This window comes from Callospermophilus lateralis, chromosome 5 (assembly GCF_048772815.1).
Source record: "Callospermophilus lateralis isolate mCalLat2 chromosome 5, mCalLat2.hap1, whole genome shotgun sequence".
NCBI lineage: Eukaryota > Metazoa > Chordata > Mammalia > Rodentia > Sciuridae > Callospermophilus > Callospermophilus lateralis.
The window spans coordinates 95867615-95874117 of NC_135309.1; positions in this window are offsets into that span (position 1 = coordinate 95867615).

Below are 6503 nucleotides of genomic sequence, written 5' to 3' on the forward strand. Positions count from 1 at the left end.
TGAACTTGAAATCCTCCTGTCTCAGTCTCCTGAATTATTACACATAGTCATGTGCAGCCATGCCCAGTTCACTAATTTCTATAATTTTAATTATATATATTAGCTATAATAAATGAAATTTCTTTTTTGATTTCTACTTGAGATAATTGGCTACTGGTATATAGCAACACTATTGATTTTTAGATGTTGATTTTGTTTCTTGAAATGTTTATGAATTCACTTATTAGTTTTAATAAGATTTTTTAGTGGACACTTTGTATATACATGATTTTATATACACACACTCACTCAAACACACATTCACACATACATACACATACCCACTCAAACTCATTCAACACACAACCACTCACACATACTCATTCACACACACACACTCATATGCACTCACTCACACTCAAGGAGTGACAATTTGACGTCTTCATTTCCAGTTTGAATACCCTTTATTTCTTTCTCTTGCCTGATTGCTTGGCTAGGATACCCAGTTCTAACATTGAGTAAATGTGGCAAAAGTGGACATCCTTGTTTTGTTTCAGATCTTCGAAAACTTTCAGTTTCTCTCTATTCTGTATATAAGCTGTTATCTTATTATATGTGGCCTTTATTATGTTGAAGTATTCTCCTTTTATACCCAATTTGCTCAGAGTTTTATCATGATGGATGTTGAATTTCATCAAATTCATCTTCTGCATCTGTTGAGATGATCACATGGATTTTCTCCATTCTATTGACATGTTGTTTCACCTTTATTGGCTTGCTAATGTTGAATAATTATTGCATCCCTGGGATGAGTACCACTTGATCATGGTAAATAACATTATAATGTGCTGTTGGATTCAGTTTGCTAGCATTTTATTGAGGATTTTTGCATCTATGCTCATCAAGGACATTGGCCTGAAGTTTTATTTTTTTGTCGTGTCCTTATCTGGTTTGGGTAGCAAGGTAACAAAGGTCTCACATAATTAGTTTGAAAAAATTCTTTCCTCTTCAATGTTTTGGGTACTTTAAGAATTAGTATTAGTTTTTCTATAAGTGCTTTTTTAGAATTCAGTAGTGAAGCCATCTGGTCCTGGGTTTGTCTTTGATAGGAGACATTTTATTACTGACTTGAACTCATTATTGATCTGTTCATATTTATTATTTAAAAAAATAAAGATGGTTCTAGCAAGGCTCAGCAAAATAATTGTATAACCAGAGTTTAGCAAAATTTTATAACTTTAATAAACAGATAGTAGACAAACATTAGAGTTTGTAGCTCTCACTTTCAGACCTCTCTCTACTTTTTCAGTCACTTCCAGGTGACATCTCTATATACTATTTGCATAGGCCTACTTTTTATTGTTTAGATATGAAGTGTCCCCCAAAAGCTCATGTGTAAAACAATGAAAGAATGTTAAGAGGTGAAATGATTAGATTATAAGAGTCTTAACCTTAATCATTGTGTTAATCCCCTGAATGGTTTTAACTAGGTGGCAACCCTAGGCAGTTATTGTGTGGCTAAAGGAAGTAGGTTTCTAGGGGGGTGCTTTTAGGGTATACATTTTGTCCCTGGAGACCTGATAATCTCTCTCTGCTTCCACGCTGCCACATCTTGAGCTGCTGTCTTCTGCCAAACACTTTCACCATGATGCTCTGCCACACTTTAGGCCCCAAGGAATGGTGCCTGTCATCTATGAACTGAGACCTCTGAAACTGTGAGCCCCCAAATAAACTTTTCCTCCTTTAATGAGGAAAAGTTTTCAGCTCTTTTGGTCATAGCAGCAAAAAAGCTGACTAAACATTCTTCTCATCAAGTTGACTACTGATTATCATTCAAGTATTAGTTGTAGCAGTTCAGCATGTTATCCCTACAACATGTATTTCCATTGAATACTATCATCTCTTAAGACCTCAAAGAATGGATATTAGAAATTCAGATAGTTAATAAACAATGAGAACAATATTTAGTTCCCAAAGGGCTTCAAATTTGTGTTCAGGCATGGTTACCTAGTCAGTAGACCGGCATCAGTTCCAACAGTAGATGTTGCTAGATTGTTTTTAGATGATGCTTCAACAGAAATGAATGGTAGCCTTTGTTAGAGTGGCTCAATTACAATTATATAACTGCTAAATTATAATAAATTCCACTCAGGGAATGCCTCCATTCCTTTTCCAAAGCAATATTTTCATAATGTAATTTCCTGGAAATGGGGGAAAAATTGATGGGAAGTGTGCCTTCCCTCATGAACATACACATCTTACTAATTAAGCCATGTGTTATAATTTTATCTAAGCAAGCAGGAATGCACATAAAAGTGCCTAAATTCTACCATAAAATCTTGATCTAAAACATCAGCATGGAATAGAAGAGTAAATTATCACTAAGTGGAAGGTGGTAACATTAGTAGTTCAAAATTCATAGTCAGCAAAACAATGTTTACACAAACTAAGGCCCTAGGCATACCCTTCACTTGAGTGGCAGAATAGTGTGGAGCCATGCACCACACACTGAAGAACTTTGTCTGTAGACAGTTGTGACAACCAGTGAGGCAAGTAGCGAGAGTCACAACATAGCATTTTTAAAAGAGAGAATCATTCTTTGTGCCCATTGTAGTTCATAGCCTAAAAGCAATACTGCTTTGAAAATGCTGCTGTTTCTGTGGCAATCTCTGCTGGTCCTTTGATCTTCTTTAGCCCTTATCACTCTGGAGATTTCCAAGGAGCCAGCTACAAAACTCAGAGTTGTTCAAAGTTGTCACCACAAATTTCCATAGGTTATCCAGAAATTGTCAATAATGGAAGAAAGTAACAGGGAGAAACAGCTGTACCCTGAGACCAGACCGACCTGGTGGTCTGGCAGGACAAGTAGGCAGGTACTGGGGACATCTAGGCAACCGATACAATAAGAAGTCAGGTGGCAAGTGGACACAGCTGGGAGCTTCATGAAGAACTAGAGAGCTCCTGGGATCCAGAAGCACCTGTTCCATGTGGTATGGGGTGTGGCAGTGATATACCCAGAGCTAAACACATATATTGGCCCTGTGCTCAAGTCTTCATGTGTGTTCACCTCTGAAGGCCACAGCGAGGGTTTGAGACACAACACGATGTGTATTAATAGATAAAAGACCAGGAAAATGATCTAGAGAAAAGAGATGGGGGAGACAAGGTAGTTGTTTGTGAGGGTAGCAAAGAAGAAAAGGAATGCCTAATAGGACTAGATCTTAATTAAGTAGGACTATATTGAAAGGTCCATGAATAGTCTAAGCCTTTTTCCTTTAAAAAAAATATTGCTTTCTCTGACATTCTGGATTGATGAGCTGATGTTTCTTGCTTCTCTCACTTTCCTCAGTCTAGAAGTCCTGTGAAAATAACAAAAGCCTGTTAGAACTATAATGTAAAATAAAAAATGATTAGACTCTGTAAACAAGTGAAGGGCTCTTTTCCCTTTTTTTTTTTTTCTCTTTGTATTTCTAGCGCCTTTTTACTTCTTGATTCTTAACTATGGTCTCTATGCTTGAAATACTGACTTGTTATAGGATGCATTAATATGTCAATCTTCTTGTTCATTTCCTCTACCAATTTTAGTTCTGAATTAAATGAAGACTTTCAAATGAAAATGGGGGTTTTGATACTTCTTTATGAGTCAGATGTACCTGAAGTAACTCTTTCTTATGAAGTGTGATGATAAAAGTAGTAGTATTAGCTCACAATCTGAATTGTCATGAAAGCAAACACATTATTCAAGATAAATGAACCTTGTAGGGGCTCTTGAATGTCCATGGTATGCATGGAGAGTGTTCCTTTTGTAAATAGATTTCTCAACCTGCTTCATGTGGGATATTCTGATGATATGTGACAGATATTATACAAAGGTATACTTCCTTCAAAAAACAGTTATATAGTTTCTCTCAAAGTCCAAGAAATTTTTTTAAGTATATATGTAATCCCTACACTCAAAAGATTCACAGTCTTACTTGGGTGATGAACTTATCTTCAAGTACTCAACAAGGTGATAGAGTATGGATAAATGTCAAAAATGGCAAGAAAGTGAGGGAGCTACTGACTTCCTTGTATTGTCAGTGGATATTTCTCTGAGGAGACATCATTTGGGCTCTATCTTCACAGGACAAATACTTGTTTCTAAGGTAAACAAAACCCACAATGCTTTCTTGGAGGAAGAGAGTCCAGCTATAATCAGATTATGGTTAATATTTGGTAATCCATAGCTTGGTGTTGCTATGAAGAAGTGGTGCAAGTGAGTCTGAAAACTAGATGATGCATGAAGTTTTTTTATGTACTACTTTATCCTGTAGATGACAGAAGGCCATTGTAGCTTCTTTGCCACATTTGATAAACTTTTCCAAAGAATTAAAACACAATTTAAAAAGTTAAAAACACAATGTTTAGCTCTGTACCTAATTACCATCTACCTTCACTCTTTTTTCAAGTCTTTGTACATTTGACCAATCTCCAGAAATATGGTCATAGCAGAGTGGCCCTAGACCTCTCATGAGAGATTTAGGCACTGATAGATTCTTCAGTCCACAAGAGGCCACTTATTTTACACTTGATTTTACTTCCAAAATGTGGCTAGTATTTTTCACTATACTCAAATGACATAGAAACCAACCAACCAGTAAAATATTTCCCAACTCTAGAAATATTCAGTAAAAGGGACTTCATCTTGCACATTCCAGGAAAACATAATAAAACTTTCATATAAGAATTTATAGCATGATTGATAGCATCACTTTTGTCTCACGGAATTCTCAGTATCATATGAAAGTTCAAAAACAAATGAGAAGCCTGCACAATCTAGTAAATCTAGTCACCTTGCAAAGTAGAGTTTTATAGCTTTGCAGAAGGATGAGGTGGTGGGAAGTGCAACTGTTTGAACTGGTTCCATGATATCTCTGATATTCCACAGAAGACCATGAAAGACAAATTATCCTCACTTCCTGAGCATTATTGGGTCAGAAGGTAAGTTCAAAAAGTTTATTGAAGAATATAATTATTATAAGTATGTGCTCAAAGAAATGAACTTCTTTTTAAACTATATACACAAACAATGGTTTCATTTTCGTCACACTCTTGGCTCTTGTCTATCAATGACTATAATGGATTGAACCAAAGCTTCAGAAGGATAGTGACAGTGAGAGGATCTGAGTGCCAGATAGATTATAAACTTCTGTAATTGGAAATAAAATGAATACCAAAAAAAAAAAAAAAAACTAAGACCAGAACTTCACAAAGCTCATAAATGATAAATTATCATTTTATTTTCAGTCTATGATCTCTTCCAAGTACAAAAAGTCATTATGAATATAACCCTAATGAAAGATTACAAAACAAAAATTTGTAGACTTTTCTGAAATGAAAATTGGCAGCAAAAATCAGAGCATATCCATGGTTTTCCTGCCTCCGTGCTCTTATCTATTGATACACATTCTGATTTTCAGTATTTACTCTTTTTTTTTTTTGACTGCTCATATTTTTAACCTGTTTCTTCATCTGAACACTGTATGGTAAATTTCTCCTTTCTTCTCCATTTGCTACTTGAAAATAAAGAGCTTGCTGTTGCAAATATTTCACAAAGATTTTTATACTTCCTAAAATGTATAACTGACAGTAGAAACAAGACAGATGTTAAAGGTTATCACAATTATATTGATTTTCATTTTATTTCCATTAGCAACTTTTTTGTTAACTTATCAAATTATGCATTGTTACCTTGACCCATTTTTTAGATGTCTCAATGGATCTGAAAGGCAGTAATTTGGGACTTAAAATTTGAACTTTCAGTTGCTATATTTTTAGTACAACCTAAAGGTGTTCACAGGAAAATGTGAATCTAGACTAGACAATAAGAGTTGTTTCATAAAAGCACCCACGTTTCTGGTTCACAAATCTTTTCATCTTTAATTTTTCCTGCAAGAATATTGCTAGCTAATATTTTTAACTACTTACTTACTCATGGCCAATGGATTATTTTTTTTATTAGTGGGTTTTCAAATTCTATCTCTCTGCTAAGCTGTAAGAATGAAAAAAAATTCAAATTGTGTGTGCTACTTTAACTTCAAAACATAAATGTAAATTTCTCCTTTTTTACATTTCTTTATTATAATTTGCAGCCCAAAAGTTTCAGACAGTGAACATGGTATTCCAATTCCTAAAAGAAATTTTTGAGATTCAGGAATCATGAACCATGCCTAAGTTCTTGGAAACTATGTGTCTGCTATGGAGGCTGTTGGCTCCTGTGAATGGAAAAAAGTGCCACCGAGAATTTCAACCAACATGAAGCAACTGTTCCAAAGAATGTGGCTTAAGATTTTCAAAGACAAGTCAGACAGTTAATGCATGCAGCTGTACTAGAAGGTGACCAAGAATAAGAATAGATGAATCACACAACAAATGCATTATTACAAGGCAGGTTTGGGTTGTCAAGATGAACTTAAAAGGTTTGTATTTTTACCTGAAGAGCATTTATATTTCAAGAGAAACAAAGAGTAATATAGACAAACAAC